Below are 26,006 nucleotides of genomic sequence, written 5' to 3' on the forward strand. Positions count from 1 at the left end.
TTTGTTCCCATGAGAAGGGAGCTGGCTGCTCCTGGAGCCCTGCTCGGCGCAGGATGCTTGCACGTGCTCTGCTCCTGCTTTAATGAATAAAGAGGGTTTCATGGAACTGAGAGCAACTTCTCCTTTGGAAACAGGTCAGGCAAATATTTATTCCCCTAAGGTGTCAGGCCAGTATTGCACACATACGTGAGCGGGTCATCCTTTCATTTTCCCCTCCTTTGTTTCTTTTTAAGCATATTTGTATGTTTGCCCTCAAAGGGGGACTGAAACTTCTTGTCTGCTCTTAAAATGGTAAAAATGAAGAGTTTCATTTAAGTGGTCCAAAATTAGACTTGAGGGCTTGGATCCTTGATCCTGGGGCTCTTCATCTCTGGATCTCCTCTGTGTAGGAGTAGCAAGGGTTGTAGCTGTAGCACATTGGGGTACTTGGAATGTACTTCGTGTAAGAGGATGTTCAAAATCATAGAATCATAGAATTAACTATTCTAGGGTTGGAAAGGACCTCAAGATCATCCAGTTCCAGCCCCCCTGCCACAGGCAGGGACACCTCACACTAAACCATCCCACCCAAGGCTTCATCCAACCTGGCCTTGAACACTGCCAGGGATGGAGCACTCACAACCTCCCTGGGCAACCCATTCCAGTGCCTCACCACCCTAACAGAAAAGAATTTCCTCCTTAGATCCAATCTAAACTTCCCCTGTTTAAGTTTTAACCCGTTACCCCTTGTCCTGTCACTACAGTCCCTGATGAAGAGTCCCTCCCCAGCATCCCTATAGGGTGTCTTGCATGCTCAGTGATGTGTAGCATGTTTAATGAACTGGGGTCTTGGGCTTCTGCATTAAGGATCCAACCACATGGCTGGTCCCTCGTGCTTGTGCTCAGGTGGCTTCCTGGTGGCTTCAGGTCCTGCCTTGAGGCACCAGCAGCACAAGGACCATTTCATCCTCCTGTGTTGTGCCTTCTGGCTCTGGTTCAGAAGATCCTCTTCTGAAACATATCCCGCTTGCTCTTTCTTTGCTGGGAATCATTTCCATGTCAGAAGAGATTTTAGACAAGTGTCTTTCTTTTATAGAGGCAGAGCTCATTTAACACCCCAAATGTGGGTGCTAACCCCATCAGCCCTGCTAGCAGAGGAGAAGCAGGCATGTGGTCTGGACTCGGAGCAATCGGATGAGTGTGGATATTTCATTAAGACCATAACCTGCCTGTTGGGCTCCAGTCCTGTGTGCGCTGGGAAGTGCAGCAGATGTTTAAACAGCAGCTTGAGCTCCCTGCTCCAGTGTCTAGCATTTCCGTGCTGCTTTACAGGCAGGAGGATGGCGACCGAGAGTGATGTAGCAGCCACTGCAGGTTTGTGATCCATAGCTTTCTGCTTTGTGCCCCTCCATCATCGATGCTGGTCGTGGTGTTGTGCTGCTCCCCCAGCCCTGACTCGTGGTGCTGAGCTCTGTTTTGCAAAATAGGGATTTGGGAATCTGGCCCTGGCCATCATGGGAGTGCTTATAAAAGCTCTAGAAATGAAGGTGCTTTGGAAAAGGACCTTTGTGTGCTGGGGGTTAATTGTGCAAAACCTGTCAATAGTCCCTGCTGTGCCCACCTGGACCTACCCTTCCCAAGCTCCATCCATGCCACTGCTTCATCAGGCATGTCCTTTAGATGGGATTTTAAATCGTATTCCCTGCTCTGAGGACACCTGCCTGTTTTCCAGGTGGTTTTGGCTCTCTTCGGTGTCGCAGGACATTCCCTTTTCTTGTCACCTCCTGGGGAGGCCTTGGGGCAGCCATGGGTGCCCAGCAGTGGGTGGGGAGCAGGACGCTGGGCTGTTCAAAGGGACTTTAAAGCTTTCATGCTTCTCCTTTGTTCCTCTCTGGCAGCCAGGTGAGGGTTTGGGTGGGATTTTTGTTTGTTTGCTTGGCTTTAATTGTAGTTTTCAAGGGGATGGTCAGAGCTGCGCGGGTCGGGGAGAAGGGGAACCACAAAATAAACCACGCTGCAGGGTGAACACCGTGTCCCTTGGGTGCTCAAAGCCCTGCTCTTGGCAGTGGTGGCTCATGGGCTCAGCCGGGTGACATGAGGTGGTGATAAATAGTGTTTGAGATCCATGGAGGAGCCTCTCTGCTGGGGACCTTCAGAAGAGGGTCTCCATGGGGGACCAGTTCTTGGCAGGTAGACCTGATAGCCGGAGAGAGCGGTCCTTGCTGGGGTGTTGTGGGCTGGTGTTGCTCTGTCCCTCTCGCTCTTATGGGGCGAGGATGAAGCCACCCAAGTCCATCAGAGCTGCATCTGCCATCACCACCTCTGCTCCCTGCTCAGGCAAACCACAGTTCCTGTCCCAGCATGGGTGTTCTGGCAGTGCCGGAGTTCTGGGCTTGGGAATGGGGGCTTGTTTCCCACACGTGGGGAGGTTTTCCTTCGTGATTACAGAATAGAGAAGGGAGTGAGGTGGTTGGTGAGAGGCAGCGGAGGATGGGATAAACAGCAGAGGTACTGCTGAACGTGGACGGGTTGCACTGCCTTCCCAAAATGTCTGCTACAGAGAATCCATCGCTGCTCTGCCCCTAAGCACTCGGGAATGCTTCCTTGTGTATCTGTGCTGCTGGGGTCAAGTTTGTCAGGTCCTTGTAGGCGTGAGGCTCAGAAGAAAATGAAGCAAAAGATGTTGAATTAAAAATGTCGCTGATTGATTTCTTTATGGTTTTGGTCTGTTTTCTTCTAATTTAGTCCATTCCCGACTGCATTGTGAATTCCAAATGTGAATGGGAAATAATCCCACCAGTACAATAATTAGCATGTAACCAGCAAATGAAGAAACCCCAAACTGCTGAGCTGATTGGTGAATGCTGCCTGCTTCCCGAATTCATTTCAATAATCACAGCTCCCATTAAACAGAGGACGGGGTGGGGAGGAACTCTTCAATTTCTCTCCAGCTCAATGTAGTGAGAAATGGTGTGTGCAGGGAAGCTGCTCTCCATGGATTAGAAAACAGAGAGGAGGGATGCGCTTGAAGCTGAGCTGCACACACAAAGTATTGCTAATTTTGCAACTGAGAAGCTCCATTTCACTTTTTTTTTGGGGGGGGGGGAATAGAAATGTCAGATATCCATAATTTTCTGTAGGTGTGTGGCAGTAAGTAGTGTGCTGGGAGAATAAAACATTCCCTTGCAGTGGTGCTTTGCTGCAGGATGCAGAAATAAGTCCACTGGAAGCTGTAAATAGTGAAATTAGCTTCTGCGTTGTTTGTGCACCCATCCTGCTCCCAAATGCTGTGCTGTGCTTTGAAGGGGTGGGTGGAAAGCAGCATGGGGGAAGGGGTGATTTCGGAGCATCCAGGAGCTGGGTACTGTTTTGCCACGGGGATTCAGGGCTGTTTCTGCCCTGCCTTCCTCTGCTGCTGTTTTGTGGCTGAGGTGGGTGGTCAGCAAAATCCTCTCTGTGCCTTGGTAGCTCCATGGGGTTCTGTCCAACAGCACCAGGAGGGTCCCTCTGCAGAGCTGTACCCGGCACTGGCGTCATTACCCACCCGTGTTCACGTTCAGCATTAGCAGAGGTGATTCACCTCCCAGCGGTGCTCTTCCCCTCATAGAGCAGCCCTTGGTCATCTCCTGGCTGTGGCCACCTCACCCTCAGGACTCCCTTTCCAGCAGCGGAGCAGAGCTGATGCTGCTACCGGGTGTTGAGCCACTTCAGAGAAGCCTTTTCATTCCAGTTTAAACTTAATTCCAGCAGCATCTGCTAAGCTGTGATACAGCTCAGTGCTTGGAGGCCTAAAACTGCTGCCTTTAGAAATGCAGGGAATGGGCTGCTCAAACCGTGGCCCTCCAGCCGTTGCTATGAGCGTATCATGCTGTGTTGTAAAGGTGAGAGATCCCGGTGTGTTTGATGGAGCAGTGTCTCAATGGAGGTCTTGGCAGGACTGGGGCAATCGGAGGTGCCTGCGATGGGGGATGCTTGCTCTGGCATGAAGCTGGTGATCCCATATGCCCCCATTTCAGCACCCCATGGTGTGAGAGCCAGGAGGGAGCCAGGTCCCAGGAGCATCGTCCCTGGTGGGGCTCCTGGGTCCTCCCCTCCCAAAGGCTCAGCACACAGTGATGTTCTCAGAGGTTATTACGAATAGAACAACAAATCAAGCCAGCCCTGGGGCTTCTATGGTCACTGGCGGGGTTTATGATGGGCACTACGGTGCTCTCTCTGCGTATTTCCCCATGTTAGAGATGGGCTCAAAGACGTGTCGCATTGTTTCATTTCCCCTCCACACTTCATGTTCTGCTAAAAATAAAAGCTAATGTCAACAATGCTGCAATAACCAAGCGGTGGATGTGCATGTCTTGCGCCCAGTCCCGTTTTGTTGCCATTTGGGAAACAGCAGTATTCGGCTGGGAATCGCATCATGAGCTTCGCATCAGGATCTATCTGTGATACCACCTCACTGGGGGCCTTGTCTCCTTTGCTTTCTTCCAATGCCATTAATCAAGCGAGGGGCTGAAAATACTCTTGCAAAGAAGCGGAGACGGAGCAAAGTCACTCGAGGTGAGTAAACAAGGTGGCTGGTTTTTAATGAAAGCCAAGAAACAGCCTGCGGCTGCTGCGTGTGCTGAGGGCACCTTAAATACAGAGTGTCCTTCTGTGCTGACAGGCATCCCAAACACCTTTTATAATAGACCTCTAATTATAGCTCAGTGGCTCCGTAGGTTCTGGGGATCAGCTTGGGAATAGTGCACTGAAAACCAGAGAATAGTTCTATTTTCTGTGGCTGATGAGTGAACCAGACCTAGAGCTGGGCCTGGTGAGCGTGGTACGTAGCGATGTATTTATAGAGTACTGTAGAGCTGTGCTTGCTGCTGCTGCTTCGCACAGCTGTGGGGATGAACTGTGCATTTTGGGAAACACCTCCCAGATGCATTGGTGCGAATTCCCAAATCCGGAGCCCGGCTGAGCTGGTTGGAAAGGGTTTGGCTGGTGCAGCTCATCACCATCTCGTGGTGTCTGACCAGAGCCCAGCACTCAGAACCAGGGACTTCAGTGAAAATCTTGGCTTGTTAAAGCAAAACAGACCTCCAGAGCTTCGTGGTTACAGGGAGAAGCTGGAAAACAGGAATTCTTGGGCACAGAGGGGTATGGGGACGGCCTCCCCGTACCACCCTGTGTTGGGTTATCTCCCGGTATCCAGACCAGGAGCCGCTGCAGTGTGTTCGAGGCTGATACCAGCAACTTGATTCTTTTCTCCTCCGTTTATTTATTTCTCCCCCCTTCGTTTTAATCCTGTCTCCTGGGAGATTCCAGCTGAAATCTATTCATTGCTGAGATGCTTCTTTTCCCTTGCGCCGTGGCTGCTGGATCCAGTTCGGCTGCGGTTTGTTCCTGGCATGGGAGGAAGGCAGCAGGAGAGAAGAGCTGTGCCCAGTGTTGGGCGGGTAGAGGTACCCTCTAGGTGTTACACACCTGTGGGCTCAGCCCCTCTTTCGCAGAGAGTTAGCTGATGCTGAGGGGTAACAGAGACAGCTTTCTGCAGGTGCAGAGGCTCATGCAGAGGTCTGGCATGTGCTAAGGCATGAGGAGAGACCGCAGGGGCAAGGACAGGGGGATGCGTAGTCCTCTTCCAAGGAACCAGGGATGGGACAAGAGGAACCGGCCTCAAGCTGCCCCAGGGCAGGTTTAGATGGAGCTGAGGAACAATTCCTGCCCCAGAGGGTGCTCAGGCATTGGAACAGGCTGCCCAGGGCAGGGCTGCAGGCACCGTCCCTGCAAGTGTTCGCACACCGTTGAGACGAGGCCTCAGTGCCATGGGTTAGTGGTGGCCTGGGCAGTGCTGGGGACGGCTGGACTGGATGAGCTGACAGGGCTTTTCCAGCCTGGTTCTTTCTATGTGGGGATGAGGGGGAGCAGAGTGAGACCTCCTGCTTCCTTCTGGTCCGAGCTATGTGGCTGGGTCACGGACACAACCCCTGTCCAGGCAAGCAGAGGTCCGTGCTCAGCCCAGCTCCAGAGCCCTGCTTCCAGCCCCACGGGACCCCCATGGCCCCAGTCTCAGACGTGTCCATGAGGATTGGCACTGCCCTGGTGCTTCTGAAGCTGGGCCAGATCAAGCGATAATCCATGGGACGGTTCTCCTGCTGGGCCACTGATCCTTGGCAGCCTGGAGCGCGCTGCACTGGGCTGCAGAGATTTACTCCAGAATTGTGTCTTTTTCCCCCGATGAAACGTGAGGTTCTCACACCCCAGGAGCTGACACTTCTCCTACCTGATGCCCCCAGCAAGAGCATCTTTTCCTTTCTGCAGACAATCAAAGCTGGCGATGAAGCGGCAAGGCTTTGGCACTACTGGTTTGGGTGCTGTTCCACTGCCAAACCCTGCTGAATACAGCTTTTATCACCATTTGTAACAGTAGCTGTTGGGGGGGAGCAGGGAGAATGCTGTATAAAGGAACAGTGTCCTACAGTAAAAGTGCCGTGGAGGTGGGCAAAAAAACCCAAACCCGATGCTTTTCTTGTGCTCATGTTATAAAATTTGCCATTAATTCGGGCGAGTGTTTTTACTTTCATTTGTAGACAGGTCTGTTGCTGCCTCTGTGTGAAAGGGCACTGCTGTGCTCCGGGCACGAGTTCTGGGGGGAAAAAGTCATTGATGTCCTGACTAAGAAATGCCAAGATCCTTGTTCTGTGCCACTGTCCCCAGCCAGGCCCTGCAGGAGCCGCCGTGGGACCCAGCTGGCGGCTTGTACAGACACGGCTCATCTGCGGTGGGATGAGCAGAGACGGGTCCTTGTGCCTGATCCACCTCACGCAGGAGGGCCTGGGAGGAGACCAGGCTGCTGCAGGTCTGTGAGCAGCGGAGGAGAGGGACCGGGTGCTGGTGAGGGACTCTGCATCGGGGACTGGAGCGATAGGACAGGGGGTGATGAGTTCAAACTGAATCAGGGGAGCTTGGTGCAAGCTGCTCCAGTGGAAGGGGTCCCTGCCCGTGGCAGGGGTTGGAGCTGGAGGAGCTTTAAGGTCCCTTCCAACCCAGACCAGGCTGAATTCTATGAATCTATGTTGCTTGACACCAAGACGCTCTTGCTGAGCATCCCCCTGTCAAGGAGGGCAAGTGCAGCACTTCGCTCTGTGTTCAGGTTTGGTTTGGATCGTTACACACTGTTCTTAAATACCCATTTACTCTGTCTCCCATCTCTTTGGCCCAGAAGCAAGAGAATAAAACATTAAAAGAGGAATGTGATTATAATCCTGTAAAAACTGACAGGGGAATTTGGCAGCCGGTGAATGTCACAGATAATATTTTATTCATTTTTTATGACGATTCCATTTCAAGCTGACAGCTTAAATGGCAAAGCACCTTAAAGAGATCTTGCGGACAGTGTGAGAAACCTGTCAGTGTGGTTTTTCTTTGCTAAGTGTGGAGTTTGCAAGGTCCTTGCACTGACAAAACCCAGGATCCTTTGGCTTTAGCTGAGCTGTGTGAGTGCAGGAGGTGGGAGCGATGAGTCTCTCCTATTAATAACTTGTATTACACCATTGTCACTGGTGGCTCACAGGCTCCTTTATACCTGAGTGAAGAGCAGTGCTGCCTGGGCCAGGGGCACTTCTTGGCCCAAAGGGGACATTCTTGGAACAAAACCACTGTATTTTTGCTTTTGTTGTCCCCTTGCTCCCGTAACTGGGAGCAGTAATGGGATGAGGCTGGAGATCGGGCAGAGGACCTGTTCGGATCTGTTACTGAATGTATTGACTGTTCACATAGGTTACTCGACATGGAAAGCAGATCCAGGGGACTGACAGAGTTCCCCATCCCAGAACATCCCCGCTCACAGCAGGAGCTGGAGCCAGTGAAGCAGAACCCTCCCGGCAGTGCAGGAGCTTCCCTCGTCCTGCTGTCGGGTTGGGATTCTGGGGTGCAAGGGCAGCGGTGCTCTGGGTAATCACCCAGATGGTCAGCGCGCCCCAAGCCCTTGTGTACAACATGCACCAAGGGATGGGTCCTGCTCTCAAGGAGTAGTGCAAGGTAGATGTTTGTGTTCCCATGGTCCTCAGAGCATCCTTGTGGGCAGCAGAATGAAAATGAGAGGAGTGGGAGTCTGCTCCCATGTTCCGTTTTCCTGGAGTGAGAAGCTGGTTGTGGTTTGCTGAGCTGTAATCCTGGATGCTGTGTGTGCCTCGTTCAACATCCAGCCTGCATAGGATTGAAAATGCATAAAACTCTGCAATGGGAATTTGCAGCTTAATGAAAATATTCCAGAATTCCTTTTCTTTTGGGTGGGAAAAAAAAGACTAAGGTAGATGTGACTTGGACCATGTCTCCATCTGCTTGCAAGTTCTTGGAGACTGGGCATAAACCTCATCTCTCCTTAGCTGAAAACAAGGATCCTGGAGTAGGATAGGGGTGTAGTGCAGTGGGCTGGGAAGGTGTCCTCTTCTGGAGGAGGTCCAGGGAGTTGTAATGAGATTGCTGAAGGTCCAGAAACCACTCAGCAAACCTGAGTTGTTGGCTCTCAATGACAGGAGAGAAAATTATCTGTCTATCTATCTATCTATCTATCTATCTATATCTACCTGTCTGTCTGTCTATCTATCTATCTATATCTCCATCTATCTATATCTATCTATCTCTATCTACCTGTCTATCTATCTAATCTATCTATATCTATCTATCTATCTCTATCTACCTGTCTGTCTGTCTATCTATCTATCTATATCTCCATCTATCTATATCTATCTATCTATCTCTATCTACCTATCTATCTATTCTATCTATATCTATATCTATCTCTATCTACCTGTCTATCTATCTGTATCTACTTGTCTATCTATATCTACTTGTCTATCTATCTATATCTATCTATCTATATATCTATATCTATCTGTCTATCTATCTATATCTCCATCTATCTATCTATATCTATCTATCTCTATCTATCTATCTATCTCTATCTATCTATATCTACCTGTCTATCTATCTATCTATCTACCTGTCTATCTATCTATCTATCTATCTATCTATCTATCTATCTATCTATCTATCTATCATCTATCTATCTCTATCTATCTATCTGTCTATCTATCTATCTATCTGTCTATCTATCTATCTATCTATCTATGTCTATCTTGGGGTGCATAAAAAGGTGGGGGGTGGTTGCTTTCTGCGTTCACAGGGGATAGGGCAGGAGGTGTGGTCCTAAAATTGTAGGGAAGAAAGTTCAGATTCAATATTGGGCAATAGATTCCTTCAAAGTAACAACTGGATGTGATGGTCTGAGGAGCTTGTGGAGCTGCTGAAAGGTGAAAATGGCTTGGAAGTGTCTTTAGAATATTTCTTGGTGGCCATTTTTGCATGATGCAGTTTATCCTCCTGCAAGTGGGAATTGTCTCGGTGCTTTCCTGTGCTCCCTTACTACAGCGCTGGCATGGAGCGGTGAGGCTAGGAAGGGTTGTTTCAGTCTGGAATAAGCAAGAGATGACAAATGATGTTCTGGGGCTTCACTTTTCAGTCACTTAAAAAGACTGTAGTGACTAAAGATGCTCTGAGCTTGCTTGCCCGCCCCTCTGCAAAGGCAGTTGTTGGCTAGAACTATTTTAGGCTCTTTAATTCTAAAATGGAATGCTGTGGATGTTAAATTGCATGATTGCCTCTTGATGGTAAAGCCTTTCCAGAACACTGGAGCTTGAGTTGGAAGAGATGGAGAAGGGGGAGTGAGTGTTGCCTTTAGTCCAGCCACTACTCTTTAAAGAAGTATCAGTAAAGGCAAGTTCCTGGCTCTGTGTAAGTACTGGAGAAATAGAAACAGCCATTTTAGAGATCCCGAGTGGTCACTTGTCCATCCTTTAATTGTACCTTGGGAATGGGAACCATTTTAACTCGCTTCCCACACGCAGCGGAGCCACGGGGCGGGACGGTCTCTGCTGTGCTCTCAGGAGGTCCCATGGGGCTCCGCACGCACCCTTGGTGCACAAGCTCTGGCCAGGTAAAGGGGTGAGTTCTTCATTCACCACATCAGTGTTCACTGCATACCACCTCTTCTATTAAATCCACACAAATGAACTCGGGTCTCAAGGTTTAAATCAGCTTTTAGTTCCTTGCTTGATATAATGAACATCTTTAATCATAGAATCCCAGCCTGGTTTGTGTTAGAAGGGACCTCAAAGCTCATCCAGTTCCAGCCCCTGCCATGGCCAGGGACAACACCTTCCACTGGAGCAGCTTGCTCCAAGCCCCTGTGTCCAGTCTGGCCTTGAGCACTGCCAGGGATGGGGCAGCCACAGCTTCTCTGGGCACCCTGTGCCAGCGCCTCAGCACCCTCACAGGGAAGAGCTTCTGCCTTATCTCCAACCTGAACTTCCCCTGTTTAAGTTTGAACCCATCACCCCTTGTCCTGTTGCTACAGTCCCTGATGAAGAGTCCCCCTCCAGCATCCCTGTAGCCCCCTTCAGACACTGGAAGGCTGCTCTGAGGTCTCCATGCAGCTTCTCTTCTCCAGGCTGAACAGCCCCAATGTTCTCAGCCTGTCTCCAGGGCAGAGCTGCTCCAGGCCCTGGTCATGCTTGTGGCCTCCTCTGGACCTGCTCCAGCTTCAAGCCCATCCATGAGAGCTGCTGGATCAGAGCTGTTGTAAACTGAACTGGCGCTGCCTGAAGGGAGCCACCAGACTTGTTCTGTTGTGGGTGTTGGGACGCAGAGCACAGTGAGGAACCCTTGCCGTGTTCTTGGCTTTTGGGGCAGAAGGTCCCATGGACCCCAGGAAGGTCCAGGTGGGCTCCACAAGAAGGTGCCCATCTCTGCCAAAGCTGGGGTCTGGCAGAGCACCTCCATGGCTGAGCTGTTTCCCAGTCCTGGGAGCAGCAAGAAAAGGTGAAGCATCCCCAAGAGTATCCCCTTTGGGGACCGGCGGGCAGGGCAATGCTTTTTGTCTTTTCCATATCACTTGGCTCTCCCTCAGCCCAGCCTGCCCAGGGCAGGGTGCCGAGAGCCAGGACGGGGCTGCCTTGCTTCTGGGAGTATCAGGTTGAACCAGGCTTTGCTCTGCGAGGAGGCTTTGTTCTGGGGCAGCCTTGTCCCTTTTCCAGACAAGTCATAAAAACCAAACCCAAAAGAGCGCAAGAAGAGAACAAACAGCCGTGAAAACAGAAACCAATCTGAGCCGGGGCTGCCAGGTGAAAGGGGAACAGAATAATCCCTGTTCTTGAGCCCTTGCAGTGGTTTTGACTTTCAAATGCCCAGGCCCTAGGTGGGTCCCTGCACAGGGATGCTGCAGGCAGGACGGCATTCCTCCTCCAGAGCCTGCTGTCCCGGCTGGATCAGGCATTGCAGCTTTAACCTGAGGATGCCTTTTCTCTGTGTCGAGTCTGATACTTGGGGAATGTGTTCTCTGGTCTGGAACTGTTCGCAGGCTTGAGCCTGAGGAAACCATAAGATGTGGGGAGGATGGCAGAGGGATGGTAAAGATGGTGGGTGGCCTGGCAGGCAGTGGGAATGCTGAGACAGGACCTGAGTGTATCGTGGCTCTCAGATGCTGGGATTTTAATACCTGAAGGAAGTTTAGGTACTCCGAGGCTCACAAAGTCTTGTTTGTTAAAGCCTCCTTAAAGGATTTAACCTTAAACTTTAAAGGTTTAAGGTTGAACCTTAGAGGATTCAGTCCTTAAAGGATTCAACCATATCAATGATGTTAAACCTACCATAGCAGAGAGAGCTCATACAATGCAGGGAGAGGTGGTGGAGGAAGAGCGGCAGACAAGCAGCTGGGGCCGTGCTGTTAGCGCTGCTTGGTGCTGGTGTTGTGTAAGTCATTGCAGGACATTTACACAAACTGCTGGAATAAAAACCCACTCCATCAGCAGTCTCATATTTGTTTCTTATTATATGTTAAACTTTTTCTGGCACAGGAAGCGTTGTCACCTGTTATGTCAAGGTCCAGGCATTCATCACTGGGATCTTTCCAAGTGTGTTGAAACCCCATTGGTTCAGGATAAGCCTTTCTTTCACTTCAGGGGAGGAAAAAAGGCAAAGCAAGGAAAACGGACAAGCTGTGGCATCGAGCAGGCATTGGAAGCATTTCTTCTCGGGATTTGCCACACTCGGGTCTGAGTTCTCCCCAGCTTTGTGCTCGCTGTGTTTCCCATCAGTTAAACTGGGAAGATACCATGCAGCAGGCACCATGCAGCACACACCGTGCAGCAGCCGGTGCTGTGGGTCTGGGGGAGCTTTGCCCAAGTGGCTCTGCGGCAGGGAGCATGGGGACACCTGAGCGAAGGAAAACCTTTGTGCATCCTTCAACGCTCCCCCAGTTCCTTTGCCTTTTTTCCCCCTCTTTTCTTTCCCATCCCGTGGGGTTTGGTCTGTGTGGGTACAGGCAGAGCGGGAGCCTCGTGTCTGCAGGGGTTTGGAGGGGTTGAGCGGTGCTGGTGATTCTGTGAGCTCTCCCATCACTTTGGTTACTTACTTGAACCGAACGGATGCGCTGGTTGTGTGCAGGGTATGGTGTGCAGGGTATGGTGAGCAGGATCCATCCTCGGCAGCACAGCAGCAGGAGGGAACCTTAGGGGACAGGAGCGCGTGTGCTGGCTGCAGCACAGACACTTGGGACGTGCTGCTGGGGGAGCAGAGCCTGTCGCTGGCCGTGCTTGCAGCAAACAAGTGCAAGTTTTCCTTTCCTCAGGAATCACGACCCCATTTTCCTATTTTTCACCCTCTGGCTCACCTTTTCCCAGGGTGACTTTGTTTTCCAGTGGGCTGTTTTCTCCCCGGCTCTGAACTTCATCCCAGAAATCCACTTGGCTGGTTATCCATTTAGATGGTTAAGGTTAGCATTATGAAATGCCTCGGGGCTGGCTCTGCTGCTTCTCCGGGATGAGGGAATGGGGACTGGATGGCAGCAGAGGAAAATGAAGGGCAGAGAAGCAGCCCCAGCTCCAAGCAGAGCTGCAGGTTATATATAGCTGCCGGCTGCAGCGGTGTCGCTCAGGGGCTGATTGCTGCTCTGAATACCTTCTTGGCCAGTGGAGGTTTCCACTCGTGTGGCCAGGAGCTGGGAGCTGCATCCAGGAGGTTTGTCCTTTTATCCCAGGTTGGGAACAATTCAGTGGTTAATTCAGCCGACTCAGTTAACTTCTGATAAATTATGTCTTTGCTTAATGAGTGGGCAAAAAGAATATCCAAGGTGTGTGTTTTGGGATGCTCCAGTGAGGATGCACTGTGGGAGCATGGCGGGGGGCATGGTATGAGCTGGGAGACACGTAGAGCTGATCAGTGGTTTGGGTTTACTTCTGTCCTTTCCTAAGCAAGGGTCTCCTCCTTCGGAGGCACAGCAGTGATTTGTGGTGTGTCCTTTCTTCCAGCCCTGAATCCCGGCGCAGCTGCAGCAACTGAAGCACTTTAAAGATGCCTGGGAGCGTGGAAGAGGAGCTGGAGAAGGACAGGCCGAGGATGTGGTCCCTCGTGCAGGTAGGTCACTGCTGCCACCACGGGTTCCGGGTGCTCCATGGACCATGCTCCTTCCTGCCTTGTGCAGCCTGGGCAGAGACTGCAGGATTAAGGCTGTTCTAGCCCCATGCCTGAAATCAGTGCTAATACAGTGGTGTGCTGCATTAACCTTTGAGCCCTGCTCTGCCCCCATGGCGGGTACAGGTCTGGGGTTCTACTCTAGGTAGAAGGGAGCAATTTATGCAACATCCCTGGAGACATTCCAGACCAGGCTGGATGTGACAGGGGGTTGGAACTGGATGAGCTTTAAGGTCCCTTCTAGCCCAAACCGTGCCGCGATTCTGTGTTTGCTGTAGGTTTCCTGCCACATTTCCAGTTGTGCAGGCTACATCCAGGCTGTTAAACTGGTAGGAATAACCTGATGGACCCTGGTGTAGCATGTGATGTGCTGGGATCCATGTGCACCCTTGGCCTCCTGAGAGCTGGCCTCAATTAATGGCATAGTAGGTGGGTCCTCAAACCCCTCATGGCAGTGATCTTGCAAAGGCAGCCAATGTTGCTGCTCCTGGGTTGTGTTACCATGGCAGAGAATTCAGTGGGAAGAAGAGGGTAAAGCTGTTGTAGCTACATTCTGCCTTGGTGAACAGGGTCGGGCTCTGTTGGGAGGGAGAGAAGAGAGAAGGAAATTCAGTTTCATATCCTTTGGTATTTGCCACGGAAAGATGGTGATAATGCATTAGGATGCTCTGTGTGGAGGGTCACTGGGTGAGTGGGAAGGATTCCTGTGCATTGCATCTGCGGAAATCATGTCCTTTATTACTCAAGGGCTTGCACCTGAGACAGATCATGGCTCTGTAGCAGCGTGTGTCACAGTCCTGTGTGGCACATGGAGGCTTTCCAGCGTCTTCTTAGGGCCTCGGCCGCTTTCTCTCCCCATCACCCTCCTCTGATGCCCTCTCCCTCCCGGTTCATTTGCTTTAAACTGATAGTGCTGTTGTGTGCATCAGCAAGCACATCGCCTGCCTTGCTCTCCTCTTGGGCTGAAAGTGCAAAGCAAACCTGTTGTTCATGGTCTTGGTGAGCTCATTCTTCCCCACCTTAAACCCTTCCCTGCTTGCTGAAATAAAGAATAAATAAGGAATGATACGTAAGAAATGGTAAATGAATAATTAACAATAAATAGTAAATTATAAATAAGTAAATAATGATAAAGTCTGTGTTTAAATAGACTTCTCTTCCTGCTTGCCAACCTTGCAGGATGTATTGCTGTAATCGGAAAAATATCGTGTGTGTTAACCTTCCTTGTTGTAAAACTGTTCACAGCACCCCATTCCTGCAGTGCCTTTGGGAAGTGCGTTTTTGGGTGCTGAAGCACGTAGAAGTCTTTGAAATAGGAAAATAGGAATTTAGTGCATTCGGGGAGGAAATGTTTTCAGTTTTCAACTTTGAGCGCTTGGATTTTGGACCCAAACCCAGTGAGCTGGGCTCAGTTTTCCCTTTGGATTTAACTTCTACTCCTGCAATCCCAGTTCTTGGGCTCGGCTGCTCCTTGGGCTGCCTGTTGCCTTCAGACAGGCTTCTCAAAAGCACCCACTGACTCAGATGAAGGTAAGAGCAGTGAGGAATGCTCTTGGCCTGTAAATAGGGTGTTGGACTGAGGGCTCAGGATGTCACTGGTGTGTTAGAGGTGTTATTTTTACCTCTTGATTTCATCCTTCCTATGAATCAATCTCCGACCTGAATTCTGTTCAGGTTAACAGCCGTTCCTGCAGGGGTTTCAGTGCTCCTGCTCCGTGCACAGCGCTGTGACCAGGGTGTTTGGGCTGCCGGGAAGCAGAGCTCAGCACCCAGGGACACCAGTGTCTGTGGTGCCTGGCTGGGGGCTTGGCTCCAGCACTGGTGCAGGAGCTCTCTGTAGCCCGCCCACCCCACTGCTGCTCCTCCTCTCCTCAAACCTGACCGTTACTTATTCCTAAACTAAATATAATAAATATAATAAAATTAATATAATATGAGATAAATTAATAAGAATAACATAAATAATGTAATAAATATACTATAATTATTTATTTTGTAAAGGTGTGAGCTGCTGGTGACAGGCTCTACAGAGAGGTGGCCACGCATGTGCAAATGCTCTTCTCCAGCCAGAGCTTTACAGGGCAGATGCTGGCTTGGCTGAGGCCCCTGGGCACTCCTGCAATGTGAGGAAGCAGGAATAAGATGTCAAGGCAAGCAAGTTTTTGCTACAGTTGGTATCATGCCCCTGCAGCCCACGTGTGTAGGGCTCTTGTTATCAGCTCTTGTTGCTGATAACCTGCTGGAGGTGGTTCTGCAGAGGCTGAGGGGTACATCCCCATCAGTGGTGTGTTGTTAGTGAAGGCAGGAGCCGGGGTGTGGAAAGCACGTGAGGCTTTCACAACACCGGGTGCTCTGCATGTAACCTTGGCTCCCAGCTACAGCACTGAGCCTTCTCCTCACTAGGGTTTATGTGCATTGGGTGTTCAGGAGTGGCAGAAAGGTCTTCTAGTGAGCAGCTTTAGAACCAGCTGGGCTGGGCCAGGGTTGTCTTCCTCACTGCTGCCACCAACCATTCCACCAAATAGCTGCGCAGCCAGTAGGGAAGAGATGGGGACAAGGTGTATTTCATTTCCCCACCTGAAGAGAAATGCTTCTTGGGAGCAAATGTTCACCTGCAAATCTGCAGCAGAGCACAAAGTACAGAATTCCCTGCTCAAAGGCTTCGACAGCAGAACTGTGCTTTATCCATGTAATTCAGAGGTGCTTGGGCTTTCTTAGGGGTTTGGGTTTTTTGGTGGTAGTGGGTTTTTTCCTCTTATTGGAGGTGAAGTTCTCCCTTTTTGTTGCTTTTACTGTTTGTTGGTTGGTTTCCTCTTTCCTTTTTTTCTCTGCCCCTGTTGAGCCAGTGGCTTCTGATGCTCCCTTGGAAGGTGATAGTTGGGGTGAGCACTGAGCAGTGCTCATCATGCCCCAGGCAGGCAGCCGTAGTCCTGAGCATGGAGCAGTGGAGCTGTTCTGGGGTCTCACCACAGGTCTCTACCCCCATTTTCATTCTCCTATCTCCCCAATCAGTATGTGTAACTCTTCCCAGCTTTCACCTCAGACACTGTTCTCCTGATGCCCTTCCATCCCTTCCCCTCATCCCTCCCTTTGTACTCTTACTTCTGACTGACCTGTCTGCCTGGGACACTCATGCAATATCATGTGTGACAAATTCAATTGCTTGTACTCAGGCAGATTAAGAATTGCATCTGTCTATAGAAGGGTTTGGGTTTGCTGTTCCTGTTTGCCAGTTGCAAGAGCTTCTACCCGTGCTGGAGTCACTCTGGGGCATGGGGGGATGCTGCAGCCCAGGCTCTGCTGTTCCTCTTGGCTCTGTGAGTGAGGTGAGGCCCCCCAGGAAGGCACTGGGGTACGTGGGGGGTGTCACTGCTGACAGTGTCCCCACACTGCAGACTCACAGGAGCGCCCAGCCAGGATATTACTGAGATGCCTTCAGCCTGCTGTGCGTGGTGAGGGTACCCTGAGGTATGGAAGGCTCCAGGACTGAGAGATGCTGTAGGCAGGTTTTCATTAGGAAGGAAAGGAATTGTGCCCATGGCCCATGAAAGCTGGATAAAGGCCATTTGATTGTTTTTGTAGCAACACAAACTGATGCACACCACACTGAAGGAGAGGCCTCATGCAAAGGGAAAGGCTTTTTGGTGCATGGCTCCATGCTAAGGCTGCAGTGTTCTGTTTCATGCAGAGGTATTTATGAATGAAGATGCAAATGGAAGGTGAAACTTGGGAACTGGTGAACTTTGGTTCACTGGAGGCCACCGTTCAACTCAAAGCCATTAACTGCAGAGGAGAAATAACTTCTTATGTCCCTGCTTGACCTGGAGCCTTACAAGCACTTTGGCGGTTGAGTTCTGTACAGCACTGGGGAGGTGTCTGCTCAGCAACACCAACCGTGCAGCAAGCCTCGTTTTGTTTTAGTTCCAAAACAACCCTTTGAGTTTGGGCAGGAAACCTGCAATAATTCTGTGCCAGTATAATTCTGCAGAACCTCTTGGCAGTGCTTTTGAATACAAACTGGGAGGGTTTCTGACTAAAGGTGACCCATTAAAAGGATGGTCTCTGATAAAGATGCTGCGAGGGCTGGAGCAGCTCTGCTCTGGAGCCAGGCTGAGAGCTGGGCTGGGGCAGCCTGGACAAGAGAAGGCTCCTGAAGGGGAGACCTGAGAGCAGCTCCAGTGCCTAAAGGGGCTGCAGGAACCCTGGAGAGGGGCTTGGGACAAGGGCCTGTAGGGACAGGCCAAGGGGAATGGCTTGAACCTGCCCAAGGGGAGACTGAGCTGAGCTCTTAGGCAGAAGCTCTTCCCTGTGAGGGTGCTGAGGCGCTGGCACAGGGTGCCCAGAGAAGCTGTGGCTGCCCCATCCCTGGCAGTGCTCAAGGCCAGACTGGACACAGGGGCTTGGAGCAAGCTGCTCCAGTGGAAGGGGTCCCTGCCCGTGGCATGGGGTTGGAGCTGGATGAGCTTTAAGGTCCCTTCCAACCCAAACCATTCTATGAAATACCGTGACTGGGGCTCAGTCTGGGTTCAGTTGCTTGCTTCACTGTGAGCTTCCTGTAACCTTGTGCAAGTTATTTAAAATTGCTCTGTGCCTCATTTCCCTTTCTGGAGCACACCGGAGAGCATTTCCCTTCCAGCCAGGAGTCTGGCAGTGGGAAGGCAGTCCGTACCCTTTTCCATAGTGGATGTGATGCACCTTGGGAAGATGGTTTCACCTCTCGCCCCTTCGGTTCATCCTTGCCAGTGAGGGTAGCAGTGCTGACCACCCCTTTGACCACTTCCTAGATGTCAAGAGAGGCTTCCCAGCATCCCTGAAACATGCTGAAACCTCCCAGTTGTAAAGGCAGACAGATGGGGGTCATGAGGCTTTCTGCCCTCCGCAGTGTGCTGTGAAGACTCCTAACTATTCCCATAGGATAAGCCTATGGATCAGGGAGAACCTGAGACCCCTGCCCTGTGTCAGGGATAGAGCTCCAGTCAGTGTGGAATGCTGTGGTTGAGCAGGTGGAAATGAGCATCCTTGAGATGGGGCAGAAGATGGGGCTTTGATGTGTTTGTGGGTTGGTGGAAGTGCTCCTGGGGAATATCTGACTTCCCAGGACTAATGAGAATACGGGTGCCTGTGTCTGCCTCTGGTCATGCAGTTGGGTTCAATGCCTTGTGCAGCCTGTTGAGGAGGAGCACACCAAAGCAGCAGAGTGTAACCTGGGGGCAGCGCTGTCGGCTTTGCAGTGAATATCTCGTGTATGATGTTTGTATCCCCTGCGCAAGGGGCATGGCCCAGCAGCTGAGAAAATGCATCGCTCTTGGACAGCAGCTTTGCTTTCATCCCTGTCCTGCCCTTCCCAAGCACCAAAGCCCCAGTCTCTAAGCTGTGGGTCTTTTAATCATTCAAGCTGCTCTGTATGCTGGGGAGGGTGAGCTCCAGGCTGGCAGGCGTGTGTATGATCACATCATGTGTATGATCACACATGTGTATGGAAGATCACACAATGTGTGGCTTCCAAGCACCTTCTGAGTTGTCTCTTGCAGGATCTTACTGCTCTGAGGGGAGGCTCAGCAAGTGTCTCCCAGGGATAATCTAGAATAACATGGGAATAACTGCTGGCAGGGGAGGGAGGGATGAGGAGAAGATGCCAGGCAGCGAGGAGGAGGCTGGCAGCCATCTCCTAACACAGATGATCCCTGGTGAGTGGTTTCAGAACACGCGGATGCTCTCCGGGGTGGCGAGTGGTGCATTGCTCACTGTAACCTGAATATCCTCCTACGAGCAGCACTTGGCTGGTGGGGAGCTGCAGTGCCATGGGACCTTGCCTCCGGTGGCAGCATGAGTAATCCCATGGGTGAGGGTGTCTTCTTCACTAGCACCTTTTCACCACTCACCAGCACTTGCCAGTGATGAGGCTTGTGCCCTGCTTTAGGATAGAGCATAAAGGGTACGGATGGGAGCAGCTGCCCATGAATTTTGGGTGCTGCCCACAGCGACTGCTGAGTCCTTTCCGTGTGGAAGCAGATGATTGAGGAGAACCCTGAAAGCAGCAGCACGGAGCTCTGCAGTGCTTTGGGCAGTGCTGGAAACCACCTCCTCAGCTCACACTGCGAGGTACGGAGCGTGTTTTGCATTAACCCATGGAGAGCTCCCTTAATCATAGAATCAGCCAGGTTGGAGAATACCTTTAAGCTCATCAAGTCCAACCGTTCCCCAGCACTGGCAAGGCCACCACTACCCCATGGCACTGAGGCCTCTTCTGTGCGGGGTGTGAACACTTCAGGGACGTTTAATGAACCCTCTTGCTCGGCTGCTCTGCCTGATCCCAGCCACTTGGGGAGCAGCTTCACGCAAGGACTGGTGGGCTTGATCTGCAGAACATTACCCGTGTGTGTGTCACTGCGAAGCTGCCTTCTCTGCGGCTGGCTTGATCAGGGGTGAGTCTGCGGACTGAGAACACATCTCCCCCGTGCTGCAGACATCGCTTCACCTCATCTTCTGCCGCAGGTGATGATGAGCTTGTGTTTGGAGGGAGTTCTGCTGCCCTGAGCTTTATCCACTGTGACACGCTGTCGTTTCAGTGGAGTAGTGTTAAGATGCTTCCAAGCCTGCTCTCTCCCAGCCCAAGGAAGGAAGCAGGTGTCTGGAGGACCACGTTCTGCTACCATGACTGCGGTTTGGGCTGTTGCCCTAGGAATGAAAGGCTCCATCGTGCCATTCCCAAGCCCCCGAGCCAGCCAGTCCTCCCACTCCTGTATTTGCAGCCTGCCTGCTGACACAGGATAAATGTTAGTTTTGCATGATCATCCCTGCACTGACTCCTCTTGCAGTTGAGATTATCCTGCTGTTTTCCGAGTTATCTCAGAGTTGATGGTACGGACTCGTCCTGATGATGAGGGGGAATGATTTAGGCTGGTGTCATGAGACCACCCTTCACTTCTGTCTGAAAAAGGAGGAGGAGCTCTTGCTTCTGTTTCTCTGAGGTTGTAACACAGGCTGTGCTGCTTTTGGTGGTGGAAATCAGGAATATTTGTTATCCATGGTACACTCTGCAATGAGAAATTTTCCATGTTCAGTTAAAGGGCTGGGAAATTCTAGATTCCTGAAGACAGCTTTTCTCCAAAGGCTCCGAGTGAAATCAGCTCCAGTGAAACGAGAGCCTTCAAATGGGCAAACTGATGTTTTAGTATTTCTTGTATTGATTCTTATTTCATTCCTGGGTTGTTCCCTTATTCCTGTAGGAGGATGCTGTTCCCATCCAGCTCATCCTGCACCCAGCCTCGTCTCTCTCTCACAGAGGTGTGTGAAGGGTGGGATGATTTCAAGAGGGTGAAATGCGGCACTGGGCTCTCCACAATGACAGCAAACAGGCACAAATCCTTTCCCCCGTTCCTCCCCTTTATGCCACCTGCTGCCTGTCTGATTTGGGCAAAGCAAGCAGCTGTCAGTGAACTCTGTTTACTGTTAGCGGGGACGGAAAGCTCTGGACCTGTCTGCGTTCGTGGGTTGGGTTCTTCTGGAGCTGCTCTCCTCTGCAGGACCGTCCTTCACAGGCAAGGAGCTGAGGTGGTGGGGTGCTAACAGCCCTCTTTGCACTTGTGTGAACGTATGAGGTATTTAGAAGCCTCGGCTAATGGAGCTGTTGGGGATGTATGGGTAACTTCACACCTGGCTGCGTGTGCAGAAAGTGGAGCTTTCCTTGCGTTGTAATTGCTACGGGTGTGTTTTTGAAGACTATGGCCAAGACCTGGAGATAGGCTCAGTATGGCTTGGCAGTAACTGGGCATTAGTTGCATAATGATAGTAATTTCCTTGTTCTTATTTCCTAAATTTGGTTTACACGGCTGTGCTGCTATGTGACTTAAAGCTGTAAGTATTTGTCTCTGTTGGCAGTTGGAAATGTAGCATTAGCTGTGACTCTTTACAGAAATAAGTGTTCAGTGTTGGAGTTAAATTGAAAAATATGGTGGTGTTCGTATCTTAATCTTCCAAATAGCTCTCTTAAGTTCACTACATTGATGTCTGAGAGGCTTAAAAATAATAAACTCCATTGTATAGAGCTTTGAATACAGAGTGGAGGCTTAGTAATTGCTGGCAGTGCATGGGTGGAATAACACATGGCAAGGGAGCCATTCCCCAGCACTCTTGGAGTTTTAAGCATCTCCTCATATCAGGGCCTTGTGATCCACAAACTCCTGAGTCCATCAGTATTGTTCTGCACCCAGCTCTGGGGCAGCAGCACAAGAGGGACGTGGAGCTGCTGGAGCGAGAGCAGAGGAGGCCACTGAGCTGCTGCAAGGGCTGAAGCAGCTCTGCTCTGGAGCCAGGCTGAGAGAGCTGGGCTGGGGCAGCCTGGAGAAGAGAAGGCTCCTGAAGGGGAGACCTGAGAGCAGCTCCAGTGCCTAAAGGGGCTGCAGGAAGCCTGGAGAGGGGCTTGGGACAAGGGCCTGTAGGGACAGGCCAAGGGCAATGGCTTGAGCCTGCCCGAGGGGAGACTGAGCTGAGCTCTTAGGCAGAAGCTCTTCCCTGTGAGGGTGCTGAGGCGCTGGCACAGGGTGCCCAGAGAAGCTGTGGCTGCCCCATCCCTGGCAGTGCTCAAGGCCAGGTTGGACACAGGGGCTTGGAGCAAGCTGCTCCAGTGGAAGGGGTCCCTGCCCGTGGATGAGCTTTGAGATCCCTTCCGACACAAACCAGGCTGGGATTCTGTGATTTTGGACAAAAACTTGCTGGAGACCTCAGTCCAAAACCCCAAACCCTGTATCTGGGCCATCATACTGTTTCAGAAAGCCTCTTGCATTCCTCATCAGTCTGCTGGATGCTGTTTTGGTCCAGCTATTGATGAGGGCTGGTGGACTGGGCTCGTGAGCTTGTCTTCCTGGCACCAAGACTCCACTGGGTAGCTGTTGGCAGAGGGCTGAAGTCCTGCACCCCTCCCTGTCATTTGTAGGAAGGGAACAACCCAGCTCCCAACCTTCTGCCCTTCACAGGAAGGGGGAAAAGCCAAATATGTGGTGGTTTGGAGGGGTTTTAAACGGTGTTCAAAGAATCAGGTCCCTGGGAATTGACAAATTCCCAATTGACAATTGTCAAAGGGGGAGAGCTCTGGAGGCAGGGATCTGGCTTTGCTGGGTTTCCTCAGTTCCCCTTGTGAATGAATTCAGCTGAGGGACAGGCTGGTTGGACCAGCAGGCATGACTTACCAACCACACAGAAAACCAGGAGAGGAGAGGAGAACATGATTTGTTTATCACAGCTGTGCTCGAAACTGATTTTAAATGTCTGTCTTGTGAGAGTAAGGAAATTCCTTTAGCTTCCAGCAGAAAATAACTGGGATTCTTTCAGCTCACAGCTGACCCACGGAGCGTGGTGAGTTTTCCACTGAAAACATCATGACTCTGCAGCAAGGACAGCCCATTCCAAGTGTCACTGAGCAGCTGGGGGAAGAGCCGAGTCCTGACGAGCACAGTTCATGTCACAAATAACCCTTGAACTTTGTTCGGTATCCCCGCACTCTGCTGGGCAGGGTGCCTTGACAAACGGCTCTGAACAAATATAGTTTTCAAAGCAAAGAGCAAATGGCAAGGGCTGTGCGTGGCTGGCAGGTGCCGGATTTGGATGCCTAAATCTTGCCCATGGAGAATGAAATCCTAAATCGGTTCTTCCCTTCCTATCAGTCCTAAAAGAAATGGTGAGTATTTTGGAGAAAGGAAGGAGGAGCGATGTAGTTTTCCATGCTCGCTCTTCTTTGGCAGCTTCCAAATATCATCCTGCTGTTGGTGTGGTGAGGAGGACTTCTGAGGCTTGGCTTCTCAGCAGGCATATCTCAGCAAAGGGTTGGTTGTTTGGATTCTGAGCTCTCTTAATGGTCTGCTCTACTCTATGCCAGCAGGACCTATGGTGAAGTGGGCACTGCTGGAAGTCTGTCACTTACGTAGGTTCTGCAGAGGAGCTGGACTGCTTTGGGAGATGGTGCTCCAGCCAAAGGAGCTGAGCACTTGCCAGTCTGACCTTATGCTCCTGAAGTTCTTGTGGTTTCAGTGCTTTAGGCCATGGTATTGTCTATGTAAGGCAATGGAAGAAAATCCTGTGCCACTCTTGCATTGTAGGTGTGTAAACTCTAAGCATCAGGACCAAATGGTAGTTCTAGAATTAGATGGTGTCCCTAATTTCCCTCTTCAGTTTTAAGTGGATGCAGCATTCGTCGCTTACAGTCTCAACTGTTGTGCTGCATTGTTGTAAGGGGTTGAACATCTGCCCCTTCCAGCCACAAAAGTGGCTGTGTTCCAGTGGTGGGTGGTTTCTTTCTATTCAGGGATCTTCAGAGGCCTGGAAAAGCTTGAGTATTGGGCATGACTGTCAACTGGTGCAGATCCCCTTGACTTCCCTCCTTCCAACATCTGCACGGCCAGAGCTGGACATCGTGGTTTGCCTGTGCACCCTGCATAGCCCAGAAAGACCCTGACCCTACCTGGTGCTGAACAGGGAGTGCGGCCTCACCAGGAACCTGTCCATCCAATGCTAAAAGCGTCTGTGGTCCCAGCCTTTAGAAGAGGAGAGGGAAGATCTGACCCTCCCCACCCAGGGCACTCTGCCTGGTGGATGCTCATCCTCTGTTCGCAGCTCTGCTCCAGCAGTGTTGTCCTGCTGCATGGATGGGAAAGGCGCAGACATGGCACCCAGCGACTCCCTTCACAAGCACCTTACAGTGGTTGGGATGCTGGATGCTGGAGCAGAGCAGGGGCACGAGGTGCCAGTCCCACACAGGGGTCTCAGCACAGTATTTCTTTCCCCCAGCATTGTGTGGGTGATTGACTGGCAAAAGCCTTTTGAATATTCATTTGGCTGAGGGGAGAGGAGAGTGTGGCAGCTCCTTGAAATCAGCTTGGGGAGGGGAAGCAAATAAGACGGCCTTTATCTTGCTACTAGTGCTACTTGAACGCTCTCAAATGCATACTTCACATGGGTAAATGATTGCAGAGACCTCAGCCTACCTAACAAGCCTGCTCTTGTAAAGCAGAAATTACAGTGCCTGCATACTCGCTGTCCTCATTCAAAAGCCCATTCCTCATTAATACCACTTTATACATATTCTTGCAGCTCAAAATGCCATTCCTCTTCTCCCCACCCATTTCCTTGACTGGCTGTGACATACAGGAACTACACCCAGTGCTTGACTCGCCTCTCCTGACCTTTTGTAACTTGGCTCCAGACTCCTTTTTTTGGGTCTTTTGCAAAACACTGTCAGAAGGGAAAAATCCTTTGTTAAAACACAGCCAACTCCTGCCTCAACGTGGAACAGTTTGTTCTGCTCAAAGAATGAGCCAGTTCAGTGAGCAGAAAAACATTGCCATAAACCAGAGGACCCGGTAAGCTGCAAAAGCCATCGCCTGCGCTCGGGCTCTGAAAGGACAACGCTGAAGCAGGATCCACAGGGATGGAAAAAAAATCATCCACGGTCCCGACCTGCCAAACCCTGTTTCCTTGCTTCCAGCCCAAGTATTTTGCAGTTGTCTTTTTGGTTATAGCAACTGCAGTGGGGGAATGGGAGCTGCTGCTAAGCCAGAATGTAATGCAGCTCCTGAAGCCAGCGTATTGCAAAGGGCACGGTGGATGAAGTAATCCAGCAGGGCTCAGCTGGGAAGGGGCTGCAGCTCTCCTAGCCTCAGTCTGTGCTGCAGATGATCAGCTCCAGTGCCCTGCGCTTGCTGTCTGGTACTATTTAGTAGCTGGGTTTAGTCTTTCCCACCCACATCTTGTTTTAAAGCTCTGGACGCTGTTTTCCTGGAATTGCTGCGGGTCTGTCCCTTCCCTGGCCGCTTGGTAGCTGGGGATCAGCCTGCATTTAACAAGCACAGGGGACTTGGATGCATGGTGAGAAACCGTCTGACCCTCTATCAGGCGTTTGGGTTTGTGGTTCTGCAGCGGGATCGTTTTGGTGCTGGTGTCAAAGCTGGTTTTCCTGTAACACTAAATGTGGTAGCAGCTAGAGCCGTGGCTCCTGACTCTGGGGTGGTGGTCTCCAGATGGGGTCTCCCATACAGAGGTGGGTGTGCAGGCCTGGAAGGGGGGCTGCAAGCAGAAGTGCTTTAGAAACACGAGCTCAGACCCCCAGAATGACCCCTGGGACCGGGCAGGCTGCAGCAGCACCGGGAGCTCTGTGGGCTCTGGTGCTTGGATGCTGTGTGCCATCGGGTGCTCATATCTGTGGACCCCTCACCGCTGGGCCAGGCATTTCCTGCTGGTTTGAAAGGCTCGAGTTCCCTTGCCAGAGGTGTAATGTGGGCCAGGATCTCCCTCTGGTTCTCATTCTGTGTTGGAAACTGCGAGTTTCACTCTGAGCTCCCCAATAGCTTTATGGCTTGGAGCCATTTCAGCGATTTCAGCGTATAAATATACAAAAAAGTATATTTTAGGCTGAACCCATCCCTTTTCATGTGCATTCCAAAATACGCTATACCTGCCAAAGCTGCAGATGCAGCCCTTTGCTCTTGCCCCACCTAAATGGTGATGTGGATAATAAGCTGTAA

The 26,006-nt window shown here is 51.1% G+C and overlaps 1 protein-coding gene across 1 annotated transcript in view; it reads left to right on the plus strand.

Moving 5' to 3' along the window:
• ZHX3 (zinc fingers and homeoboxes 3) overlaps nt 1-26,006 on the plus strand; it is a 47,176-nt gene that overhangs the window by 3,777 nt on the left and 17,393 nt on the right. Inside the window, exon 2 of the mRNA XM_065691469.1 lies at nt 13,329-13,434. The gene's annotated coding sequence lies outside the window, so the exon portion shown is untranslated. The remainder of the gene's footprint in view (nt 1-13,328; nt 13,435-26,006) is intronic.

Source organism: Lathamus discolor, chromosome 11 (genome assembly GCF_037157495.1).
Source record: "Lathamus discolor isolate bLatDis1 chromosome 11, bLatDis1.hap1, whole genome shotgun sequence".
NCBI classification, from domain to species: Eukaryota; Metazoa; Chordata; class Aves; order Psittaciformes; family Psittacidae; genus Lathamus; species Lathamus discolor.